This window comes from Lampetra fluviatilis, chromosome 27 (assembly GCF_964198595.1).
Source record: "Lampetra fluviatilis chromosome 27, kcLamFluv1.1, whole genome shotgun sequence".
Classification (NCBI taxonomy): domain Eukaryota; kingdom Metazoa; phylum Chordata; class Hyperoartia; order Petromyzontiformes; family Petromyzontidae; genus Lampetra; species Lampetra fluviatilis.
Genome location: NC_136301.1, coordinates 8,773,927 through 8,787,105, shown reverse-complemented (window position 1 = coordinate 8,787,105; position 13,179 = coordinate 8,773,927). Strand labels below are relative to the sequence as shown.

Genomic DNA, 13,179 nt, shown 5'->3' with positions numbered 1-13,179 from the left:
GGGTCAGGGGAGGGGCCTAAGGAAGGCGGGAGTCAGGAGAGGGGCCTGAGGGGGGGGGGGGGTCAGCGGAGCGGCCTGAGGGAGGGGGGGTCAGGGGAGGGGCCTAAGGGGGGGGGTCAGGGGAGGGGCCTAAGGATATGGGGGGGGGGTGCTCAGGGGAGGGGCCTAAGGGAAGGGGGGTCAGGGGAGGGGCCTACGGATATGGAGGGGGTGGTCAGGGGAGGGGCCTAAGGTAAGGGGGGTCAGGGGAGGGGCCTAAGGGAGGGGGGGGGGGGTAAGGGGAGGGGCCGATAGTTAAGGGGGCTGGCTACCTGGCTGGCTGCCAGCGTGGTGGAGATGTAGCTCAGTGGGAGAGCGCACGCTTTGCATGTGTGAGGCCCTGGGTTCAATCCCCGGCATCTCCATGTCGGAAGCTTTTATTTAAATATTTTTTCTAACAAAGTTTGAATTCCAAAATCAATTGGCTGTGTCAATGTCCCTGTAATAGGGGTGCACATGAACTCTCGTAAATATTACCCTATATGAACGATACCTTCGGAAGAATTTGTGTTGATTTCAGGAACTTGCTATTTCTATTTACTGGCGATGCACACAGTGATCAAATGGTTTACTTAAACATTTGTAGATGAAAGCAAGTGCTTAAAAGTATCCAGAACACTTTTATTTCCGAATTAAAGATTTCCAAGAATAAATGAATTAGGACAGCATTATAGTATCCATCCACATGTATTCTTGTTATTTCTTTTGTTTCAAAGAAATACATTTTGCTTGGACTCTGTGCAGACTCGATGTGTCCAGGGCCCAGGGCCAACAGGAGAGTGAGTGGGGTGACGAGGGAGAGGAAGAAGCTGATGACGAAGTTTCACCCCGTACCGAGGTGGAACTGCGCCCAGGTAGAACCAGAATGGAGATGTAGCTTAGTGGTCGAGTGCACGCTTCGCATGTGTGAGGCCCTGGGGTCAATCCCCGGCATCTCCATGTTGGATCTGGAATCCATGTTGGAAGTTTTTTATTTATTTATATTTCCAGCAAAGGTTGATTTTCAAAATCAATTGCCTGTGTCCATGTCCCTGTAATCGGGGTGCACATGAACTCTCGTAAACACATTCCTGCGGAGGGAGCTGGTAGGAACGTTGGGTTGCTCGGTCAATGGCCAGGGTCAACGGCGGCGTGGTGTATTCCGCAAATATGTCCGACTGTGAGGGCGGGCACAAGCCGGCGTGAGTAGGTTAAACGTTGAGTTTTATAAGGGCACCACGGGGTGACCAGCCCTTCCCCACCCTCCCCCACCCAGCCCCTCCCCACCCTCCCCTCTCCACCCAGCCACACCCCTCCCATTTTTTGATTCGCGACGGACGGACGGACACAATAATCCCCTGTGGGCTGGTGGAACCAGGTGCTTCCTACCAGTATAACCCTATATGAACGTTACCTGAGGGTGAATTTGTGTTGATTTCAGGAACTTGTTATTTTTCGATTTAAAGCTTTCGTGACTGCAGGGATTCATCTGCTTGGTTCTTTCGGTAAAGTCATGTAGAATGGAAATAATAAAATGAAACAATAAAATAATTCTCACGACGTTTCGGTCACAACGCAAACAGCCGTCCTCAGGTGAAGACCAGGTCTGTCGGGGAGACAGCGTCAGACTTCCAAATTTGAGCAGTGCGTGGAGGAAGCCGAGAGAAAAGTGTTGTGACCTTCCGAGTGGTGGTCGAACGGAGTGGGTGAGAAGAAAATCAGTCTGGAGTCCTCATCGCTGAACGATAACTCAACGAGTGGAATTATACAAGTAGGAACAACAGTTTCACACTGCCCACCAGCGATTATTTGTCTGTCGTGCATCGCCCCTTCCGAACATGTACGTTCAGGGATTGGTTGAAGTGCATCACGTGACCGCGAGCTTTCTGTCGTGCACGAATGTGCTGTCCAACCAAGGACCTACCTGCCCACTCCGAAGGAACGTGTTTAATGATCCAATAGATTTACTAGTAAGGGAACTATAGACGCAAATACGACATTAACTAAAATACAAATAGAAATTGATCAGTATTAGCGGCGTATATAAAGTGCGTTTCAAAGAAGTACTTTCATAAGTAATGGGGTAACATATTTTGAGGGAAATCTTTAGTAAGAGGTAACTCGCATAAATGTTGGACCACACGCGATGTGGCTCGCGTGCAAGGGAAGGCCGTTGTGAGCCGCCTCTTAACCGTCGCCCGTCCCTCGCAGTGTTCGTGCCCAGGGGCAGAAGTTAACTGTTGGAACAAAGGCCTCGCGTATGTGCCTGTGGGAATCCCCACCACCACGCGAGATCTGTATTTGAACGACAATCAGATCACGAAGCTCGAGCCCGGGGTGTTTGACAGTCTGACGGCACTGGTGGAGACACGAGACACTAGAGGCTCCTGCTCTTGCCACTGTGATGGTGAATCATCGCGTACAATCACACAGACATTTTTTGTATTTACACAAAAGATAACTTAATATTATTTTTCCGACATCGTTTACGTGGATATTAGTGCCTTGATAAAAGTAAAACTCTGACTATTTAAATGGAGATTATTTTACCTTAAACATGTTTATGATTGAAAACAGATATCGCTTCAAATAACAAGAAAGTGTTTTCTTTGGATACTAGATCTTTGTGAAGAGGAAAGGAGTTTGCTTGAGTTGATACATCTCTGTGAAAGCGAATCGAGGTGAATGTAACAACAACAACCACCGTTCACCACGAAGTGGCGGTGACATCACCACTACGCTTGTGCCAGGCTATGTGCACCTTGAGGCCACGTGAAGTGTCGAACGCCCGCTGGCAGGTCACGGGGTAGACCCAGATGCCACAGGTCTACTGACTGAGACGACTGGCTGATGCACCACCTGTGCCCCCTACCGTGCCAACTTGCTGTGCTTTAGCCACCAGGTGCTCCGCTCGTTGTTGTAAGCGTCACTCTTCCGCCCTCCGTTGTTGTTGGAGGGCGACTGCCTCTAACTGCCCAGTAGCGTCCTTCATGAGCCTCCTCCACAGAGGCCGATCTTGACACCGCTGTTACCAGTCATTGGTAAGTCCACTCAGCTCCACATCCTCCTGTACCACATCACTCCAGCTCTTCTCTAGCCCGTGCCGTTCCCATTTAGCCCCCTCGATCCGGCCGAACAAAAGCTGTTTAGGCGTGCGGTGGCTGGGCATGCGGGCTACATGACCCAGCCAACGCAGGCTTGCCTGCCGTAGGAGCTCACAGATGAGACTTTGTCCACATCTTTCAAGGATCTGTGAGCTCCTCACACAATCCAGCCTGGTTAAACCCATGATGGATCGTAGGCAGGCCAGCGTAAATGTTTCTAACCAGCGAAGAAGTTCCATTAGGGTGGTCCACGTATCGCAAGCATAGAGAAGGGAGGTAATAACTGTGGCCAAGAAGACCTAAAGCTTCGTGCGGAACAATAGACCAGGTAGCTTCCACACAGCGTTACGCAACTGATCAAAATATAATGTCGCTCGACTGATTCGGAGTGAGACCCATGCTGTTAAACCAGAGCCGGTCATGAGCACACTGCCATGGTATGGGAAACTCTCCACTCTCTCCACAACTGCCCTTTCACGAATTGGCAGTTGTGGGGGTGGAGTGTCCGATGGTACAAAATACCCAGGCATGTGCTTAGTTTTGGTGGGGTTGATGGTAAGGCCCCACCTCTTGGTGGCAAGCTCCAGGTTCTGCAGCAGCACCTCCAACTCCTCCTCTGATTGAGCAGCAATTACCAGATCATCGCAATACATAACCAACGAGTATGGATCCCTGCAGTCACGAAACTTAAAATCTAGATTGATACATAGCATGGTTGAGCAATAGGGAGCCATCCCTTGACCGCTCTCTCTCCCACTTCAGCAAAAAACAAAATCTCGCTGTGGTTTTCTCACTTGATGATGATTGCTTGTGTTGCAATCGAAACCTGGTGATTTATTTTATTTTATAACCACGTGACTTGACCGAAAGAACCAAAGAATATCGATTCCTGCAGTCACGAAAGCTTGAAAACCTACAATGATTCCCGCTTTAACTTTAACTGATTATGTTTTAGTGTGTTTATGTCAGGTCTCAAAATTAATATCTCACCGCAAGTATACAGTTCTTATAATTAAGATTATTACGCATGAACATAGGAAGGTACCACTCAGACTCTTCTGTGTTTAGCAACTTTAACATTTTAAAAACATAACACTCTAATATGCGAACTGTTATGCTAGGAATGTCAACACAGTGCTCCTGGAGATGTCGTCCTCATTGATCCGTACATTTAACCCTCAATGGTTAAGTTTGTTAAACTAGGCTAATTCCTCAGAGTAAGGCAAGCATACATGGCGATAGAAAATTCCTTAAAAATTAAAGTGTAATAAAGAAACATGTGCCTAAGGTAAAAGTAGACCTCAATTAATGCATTGGTAAGATTGTGCAATTAACAAAATGTCTTGGAACAGTGGTGTGCCTGCTTGTCTAACAAATGCTTATCAATTGGCTAAGGGCTTCAATAACTTTGCGGGCAAGATTCTGTGATAAAAAAAAAGATGTTAACACAATCGTATCCCTGTGAGTGTGTAGATTCATAACCTATCTATATATATAAAATCGTGAATCTGTCTGTCTGTGTGTGTGTGTGTCGCCGGACCATACGCACTTTCATTGGACGGCGGTTGCCCCTGGCAACGGGTAGCGACGCCTTCGCCGCTTTCATTGGACGGCGGTTGCCCCTGCCAACGGGTAGCGACGCCTTCGCCGCGGGCTGCAGTTTCATTGGACGGCGGTTGCCCCTGGCAACGGGTAGCCACGCCTTCGCCGCTTTCATTGGACGGCGGTTGCCCCTGGCAACGGGTAGCGACGCCTTCGGCGCGGGGTGGACGCCATTTTTAATTCCACTTAAAATAGGCGCACGCATTAACACGCGACTCTGACGTTAATTCATCAAAGTTTCACGACCGGGTGGCCTATTTAGGCGAGGCCGTAGGCTCTGCACGGTACTACGCCTCGACACCCAGCATGCGACTGTCAGGTAAATGCATAAAAGTTTCACGTCCTCTTCACTCCCCCCCCCACCACAATGTGTGAAATTACTATTATAGGGTCGGTCGATTATTAAATTATAGCGATTAGACTGTATTATTGTAGCGCGGGGGGGGGGGGGGGGGGGACCGCACCCGTACCCAGCCTCAACCGGGTGGGAAAATCAGGCAAGGCCGGAGGCTCTGCACGGTACCGGGTGGGAAAATCAGGCAAGGCCGGAGGCTCTGCACGGTGCTAGGCCTCGACACCCGCCACGCGACTCTCAGGTAAATTCATCAAAGTTACACGTCCTCTTCACTCCACCGCCACCCCAATGTGTGCAATTACTATTATAGGCTCGGTAAATCATACAATTATAGCGATTACACAGTATTATTGTATCGCGGGGATCGGCGCGCCTCACTAAAACCCTACAACAGATCGGCGCGCCTCACTAAAACCCTACAACAGATCGGCACGCCTCACACAAACCCTACAACGGATCGGCGCGCCTCACTAAAACCCTACAGCGGATCGGCGCGCCTCACACAAATCCTACAACGGAAGCGTAACGCATTGTAGTGTCGTGGTTAGCGCGCCACGCAACGAACCCGGCGACCCCAGTTCCATTCCCGCTCACGGCCACCACCGGTGACGATTATTTGAACCGGTCCTGGGCCTTCCCTAGGTCCACTCAGCCTCAAAACGAGTAACTGCTGTGGCGTATGAACATCGCCACTGGGGAGACAAAGGCGGCCTGGCGTCGTGGATCCAAGACCCGGGCGAAGCCGGGTAGTACAGCTAGTCTATATATATAAAATCGCGAATCTGTCTGTGTGTGTGTGTGTCGCCGGACCATACGCACTTTCATTGGACGGCGGTTGCCCCTGGCAACGGCTAGCGACGCCTTCGCCGCTTTCATTGGACGCCGGTTGCCCCTGGCAACGGGTAGCGACGCCTTCGCCGCGGGCTGCAGTTTAATTGGACGGCGGTTGCCCCTGGCAACGGGTAGCCACGCCTTCGCCGCTTTCATTGGACGGCGGTTGCCCCTGCCAACGGGTAGCGACGCCTTCGGCGCGGGGTGGACGCCATTTTAAATTCCCCTTAAAAATAGGCGCACGCATTAACACGCGACTCTGACGTAAATTCATCACAGTTTCACGTCCTCTTCACTCCCCTCCCACCCCAATGTGTTCAATTACTATTATAGGCTCCGTAGATAATAAAATAATAGCGATTAGACAGTATTATTGTAGCGCGGGGGGGGGGGGGGGAACGGCACCCGTACCCTGCCTCTGCCGGGTGGGCAATTTTGGCGAGGCCGGAGGCTCTGCACGCTACTAGGCCTCGACACCCACCACGCGACTCTGAGGTAAATTCATCAAAGTTTCACGTACTCTTCACTCCCCCCCCAACACAATGTGTGCAATTAATATTACTTTTAAACACTACGCGCCAACAATCTATTCTTTAAATGTTGACTGTACAAATAGTCATTAAGCTGGGTGAGCGTACTGACAGTCTATAATGTAGACTGTAGCCTGCTTATTAAGCTCGGTGAGCGTACTGCCACTCTATCATGTACACTCTAGCCTGCTTATGAAGCTGAGTGGGTGTACTGGCAGTCTATAATGTAGACTGTAGCCTGCTTATTATAATCCATTCTTTCAATGTTCTTTGTACAAATAGTCATTAAGCTGGTTGAGCCTACTGGCCGTCTATAATGTTGACTCTAGCCTGCTTATTCAGCTGCGTGGGTGTACTGCCAGTCTATTATGTAGACTGTAGCCTGGTTATTAAGTAAAGTTAGTCCATTTGTAACACGTACGCTTTCGCAAACATTATTCATAAACAACGTTATTGGGTTTAGATCGCCTTATTTATTAATGTGTTGTAACCCTTATCCACCACCCGACACGCCCAATCTGCAAAAAATTGTCACGTTCATAAAAGACTAAGACTTCACTGCTTTAGCCCACCCGTGTGTTCAAGCGTAAAACCACTACAATTACCATTTCTCATGAAAAAACAACTGTATAATTATGTTTAAACCCCACGCGCCAATTATGCATTCTTTCAATGTTCATTCTACAAATAGTCATTAAGCTGGCTGAGCGTACTGCCAGTCTATAATGTAGACTGTAGCCTGCTTATTCAGCTGGGTGGGTGTACTGGCAGTCTAGCATGTACACTGTAGCCTGCTTATTAAGTAAAGTTTGTCAATTTGTAACACGTGGCCTTTCGCGAGCATTAATCATAAACAACGTTATTGGCTTTAGATCGCCTTATTTATTAATGTGTTGTAACCCTCCACCACCCAACACGGCCATTCAGTAAAAAAGTGTCACGTTCAGCGGTGAGGGAGGGAGAGCGGTGAGGGAGGGAGAGCGATGAGGGAGGGAGAGCGGTGAGGGAGGGAGAGCGGTGAGGGGGGGAGAGCGGTGAGGGGGGGAGAGCGGTGAGGGAGGGAGAGCGGTGAGGGAGGGAGAGCGGTGAGGGAGGGAGAGCGGTGAGGGAGGGAGAGCGGTGAGGGAGGGAGAGCGGTGAGGGAGGGAGAGCGGTGAGGGAGGGAGAGCGGTGAGGGAGGGAGAGCGGTGAGGGAGGGAGAGCGGTGAGGGAGGGAGAGCGGTGAGGGAGGGACTCAGCCTCAAAACGAGTAACTGGTGTGGCGTATTAACATCGCCACTGGGGAGACAAAGGCGGCCGGGCGTGGTGGATACAAGTCCCGGGCGAAGCCGGGTAGTACAGCTAGTATGTTTATAAATGTGTAATAAACGACTGGACCACGATGTCTGGCTCAGTGTCCTTTATTCGGTTCGTGCTGTACTCCCACACGGCTGTCCCTACTCTGTAGCTTCTCCACGGTGCTGACTCCGATGTCGGCCCGATCCACAACAGCAGCCCCGCTGCTGTTTCTCTCACACAGCCCCCCTTGGCTGTACTCGCTGCAACTCCTCTCTCTCTCCGCAGCTCTGACAGCCTCGTGCTGTCTCCCCTCTCCCTCCGCAGCTCTGACAGCCTCGTGCTGTCTCTCTCTCTCTCTCAGCAGCTCCACCTGGCAGCCACACCGCTGCCTCTAACACGCAGCCCTTCTGGCTGTCTCCTCTGCAGCTGCACACCACTCCGCAGCTTCCTCCTGTCTTCGGGGTTGGCTCCCGATGGCCGTCGGTGCCCCCCCTCTTCTCACTCGCCCGCGTGGCCTCACTCTTTTCCGCTCACACCCCGACTGACTTCCCCTTCCGGTTTACCCGCTTAAGGACCCGAACCTTCCACCCACGTCACATGACTCCACCCCCCGTGACGTCACATCCGGAAGGTCGCTTACGCCCGCATTACAAATGTTTAGTTTCATCAATGAATTCATTGGTACAGTTATACAATTAACAAAAAAGAATGACTAAAATATTCCTAAACGACTGTATCCACGTAGATCAATAGGCAGCAATGCTTTTCACGATCAGCTATTATTTAACGCACCCACTTTAGATGACCACCCTTTTTGAAACACAAAGATAACTTTCAGAGCAATCTTATTAGTCCCAATATGTGCGTTGTGTGTGTGGGTGTATTGTTTCCGTGCTCCACTTTTTGAGTTAAGTGGTTCTCTGCCAGGCGGTGAGTCGTGTGTGTCTGGGCGTGTCATACACACGGCACTGTGGCACCCCCCACCCCCCCCTCTTTCTGCTTCCCGGAGTTGTGCTTCTCCTGCGCACAGCCCCCTGGCTACAGGAACGTCCCCCTGAAGAGTGCCCTGAACACAGCGCTCTACACGTGCTGTGTCACACTGCATTCCCGGGACCTGGCCGACCTACCGGACACAAAATGGAGAGACCATTTCTCTCCCTTCATTGCGGCCACCCCTCAGTGGAAACAAATGTAAAAGTCTCCTGTAGCAAAATGCTGCGGTGACATCTGGTGGAGATTGGCACACTGCACATTGCCATCGGCCGTGTGGCTCAGCCGAATCTCGCCAGGGGCAACATACTTGTGCATTTCCTGCGGTGCCAGGGAGGATCTGCCCCACCAGTACTTATGCTGCCAGCGGCTCAAACCAATGTTCCGCCTTTTGGGGGACATCTTCAGGAACCTGGGGGTGCCTTTCTACAACAGCAGCTTCGTATATGAGGTGCCTTACCTGGCTAACAAGGGCCATGACCTCGCCAACTTTGCCTGTGCTCAGGCGAAGATGGTGGTGTACAAAACGAGGAAAAAGATCCTGGAAGGTGACACTGACGGCTGCTCTGTGCTTCCAGTGTTCAGGTGCCTGCTTAAGGTGCGGCTCCGGCTGGAGCACGCATACCACAGACATGTCGGTGATGTGCACGTCTTCTTCGAACGCTGGGGAGCCGGAAAAGCCCTCTGTACCAGCGTGGACGGCACCCTCATGTTCACCTTTTGAAGCGCTCGTTCGTCACCGTGGCGTGTGCGATGACCACCACCACCACGTGACTTTTTCTTTCGTGTTGTGCACACTCCTTTGCAGGAGTGTGCTCGGCTTCCGAGTCCGCACGCTCGTGGGTAGTTGTTAGCCGCTACTGCTGCTGGTCCTGCGCGATGCTCGCTTGGTCGATGCTTGGCGCTTTTTGCCCTTTCTCCAGGTTGATTGCTTGTCGTTGCTCATCCCGCAATACTCTATCGGTCAGCACCGAACTCAGCACCTAGCAACACATTGCTCCTCTCCTCTGCAAGACTCGATATCCATGGTTGATTTCGAGGACCATCTCCGGAGCTTGCCATTGCAAGACTAAGTTGCATGATCTGTGTCATTGCTGTAAGGTGAAATTCTCCCCCCCTCTCCGCATCTCTTGCAAAAAAAACTGAATCTCTTTGACTCGATCTCCTCCTGTGGTCGCAGCCGCTTGGTTGCCCCCCCCCCCCCATTTTGACCTTTGACCGGCTGTTTTTCCATCACCATGTTTATGTTTTGGTTTGCGTCCCCCCCCCCTTCTGCCTTCGTGGTGTTTGCTATCTCAAGGGGAGGCGCCCTCCCTTCATACGTAATTTATTGCTACCATGTATTGTCAATTTTTTGGAAGACAAAGGCGGTTGGGAGGCTCTGAACCTATGGAATACATATTATCTTGGTCGTGTGTGATTGACCTATTTCGTATCTCTTTTGAATTACCCTGTGTCTAATACTTCATAATTATTATTTGGTTTATATACTCTTTGGTTCTTTTAGTAAATTCTCGTCGGTATAAAATAAAATAAATAACGACGTTTCGATTGCAACACAAGCCGTCGTCCTCAGGTGGGAAAAATATAATCCCGCTTGTATTGCGATCGAAACGTTGTGATTTTTTTTATACGTACGTGACCTTACCGAAAGAACCAAAGAGTATGGATTCCTGCAGTCACATTGACCACCTGGTGAATCTGCAGAAGCTCTGGTTGAACAACAACCGGCTGACGAGTGTTTCCCAAGAGCGCGTTTAACAAATACACCCAGCATTGGCTAAACGTATACATATGTATATGTTGATGACTGTGTATCTAGAGTATACCATATATACCAGTTGTCGGCAACCTTTATAAGAAGAAGAACAAACAGGGCCATTTTTCGTTTTTGTCTTTGACCAAAATAGTTCGAGAGCCGCATCACACATCAGAGCTAATTGTACACAAACACAGCAGCGGGTATACGCAGATGACAAAACAGCACACATTCTGACTTAAATAAACAACATAGATGATGGAATCAACTGCGTTCATTTCGTTTTCCCCCCACCCTTTGTTATTCTTAAACAATACTGTTTGGTCTTAATTTAGGAGCTTTCGTGACTGCAGGAATTATTCTTTGGTTCTTTTCGGTTAAGTCACGTCTAAAAATAAAATAATAAATTAAAATAAAATGACATATTACGACGTTTCGATTGCAACACAAGCAATCATCATCAGGCATAAAAGAAATAGCAACAAAAATCTAACTAGAAAAAACTATAGACAGACATACAAGCAGACAGACATCACAACGAGAGGAGCAAGCACAGCTTGCACACAGAGAGAGGAGCAAGCACAGCTTGCTCCTCTCTCTGTGTGCCGTTGTGATGTCTGTCTGCTTGTATGTCTGTCTATAGTTTTTTCTAGTTAGATTTTTGTTGCTATTTCTTTTATGCCTGATGATGATTGCTTGTGTTGCAATCGAAACGTCGTAATATGTTATTTTATTTTAATTTATTATTTTATTTTTAGACGTGACTTAACCGAAAAGAACCAAAGAATAATACTGTTTGGCTCTTGTACAGTTTGTTACAGGAGATTCAGTGAATATACGAACGTGTTCGTAAACGATATTGAGTAGCATTAAAATAATGAATTCTATTCGGGCGCGTTATTAGCGGTGTTAGACGACGATCTGTATCGGTCACCTGTTCCCACTCGACTACAAACTGCATGGCGGCCTAAGTCACCACATGGTAAAATGTTCCCACTTGTCTCAGCGAAGAGGTAAAGGTGCAGCCCTGCAGTTGCTTTCTTATTCACGCCACTGCTGGCAGTGAAGCGTTTGGGAGGGCGACATCTCGGGCGCGGTGCCTCCCTTGGTGGCTACTCCGCCGCTATTCTCACTGCTGGTGCACGACTCTGTCTTTAGTCTGTCTCCACCCAGAGACATGTTCAGAGATGTTTTACCGTGTCGTCTCACGTCTACCGTATCAGGAAACCTTTGTCTCAATGTGCTGTGACCCCGAATGTTCATTAACATTCGTAAACGTGACCATTAATTGTCAGCTATTTGCTAATTCATTGAGTCTGCAGCCTCATCACCAGTTGTGCTTGGGAACGCTCATCAGCTGGTTGGTGCTCAGAGCCAGGTAAGTGAGCTGGGTGAGTTTTCAAACACCCCAGCGGAAAGAGAGGTCAGCTGGTTGCTGTTCGACCACAGCTGCTGCAGATTCACCAGGTGGTCAAACACCCCCTCGGGAAGAGGCTGCAGCTGGTTGCCACTCAGATCTATAACGGTCAGCTGGGTCAGACTGAATAACCGCAGAGGGTAGTCATGGCTTATGGTGATATCAGAGATCGCTTCATCAAAGTGAACTTTGTTCATTACAATGAGCTCAGTTAGTTAAAGTGGCCTGAGTTCAATTCCATAGAGATTTAGGAGAGCTCAAAGCAAACGCCAATCACGTGCATGGAGTTAAGTTAGTGAACTGGATCTCTATTCGCATTACAGTGAAAACCGACTTCAGTCCCTTTCATAGAGATCTGATTCGTTTACTCAAATCCATTCGCTTTAATATCCATGAACTAAATAGCACTTCTGCCACTTTCATACAGATCTGTTAGTTAACTCGAACTCCACTCAATGTCATAAAAATCTTAAGTTACACGAATTCCATTCACTTTCCGAACTATTTTTTAAATAAGGCTAGGTGCGTTCACATTAATTTAGAACTTAGCTGAAGTGACGTTGATGCACAATCATATAGATATTTTAACTAAAGCGACCTCTATTCTATCTTAAGAAAATTTTACTTCATAAAGCCACCACTCTTTCCTTAAATGAAGCCCGTTAGAACATTGTTATTGTATCTTGTTTGACATTATGCCGGTGTATGTGAGGAATTCAAAATCATGATTCACTATCACAGTGACAATAGAAGGAGGCTCAAAGTCTCGTGTCTCCACCAGTGCCGCCAGACTGTCAAACACCCCAGGCTCGAGCTTCGTGATCTTATTGACTTGCAAATGCAGAATCTGCGCATTGGTAGGGATTCCCGCAGGCACAGACGCGAGGCTTCTCCTGTCACATTGAACATCTGTCCCTGAGCACGAACACTGCGAGGGACGGGCGACGGTTTAGAGGCGGCTCACAACGGCCTCCCCTTGCACGCCAGTGGCATCGCGTGTGGTCCAACATTTTACACGAGTTGCCTCTTCCTGAAGCTTTCCCTGAAATGTTTCTTCTGAAATAGTTTTATAGTGCCTAGTGTGTATGTGTTACTTAGTTTTGTGCATTTACAAAAAATTATGTCGAATTGTGGTTGTGACGTGTTTTTATATTTTTATTTTCGTTAATTGTAAATAATTTTGTTTTGCAAGCTCTCCACTGAAAATAGCGGATTTCAAAAGAATCTCGGCCTAGTTAATTGTAGATATGGCGTATATTTCTCGATATTTAGATATGATCCCACACAACCCAGAC

At 48.8% G+C, this 13,179-nt stretch overlaps 1 non-coding gene across 1 annotated transcript; it reads left to right on the top strand.

Annotated features, from left to right (window-relative positions):
• Positions 1–332: 332 nt before the first annotated feature.
• Positions 333–404, top strand: TRNAA-UGC (transfer RNA alanine (anticodon UGC)). The gene has a single exon. It is a non-coding gene; the product is annotated as a tRNA-Ala (tRNA).
• Positions 405–13,179: the final 12,775 nt, after the last annotated feature.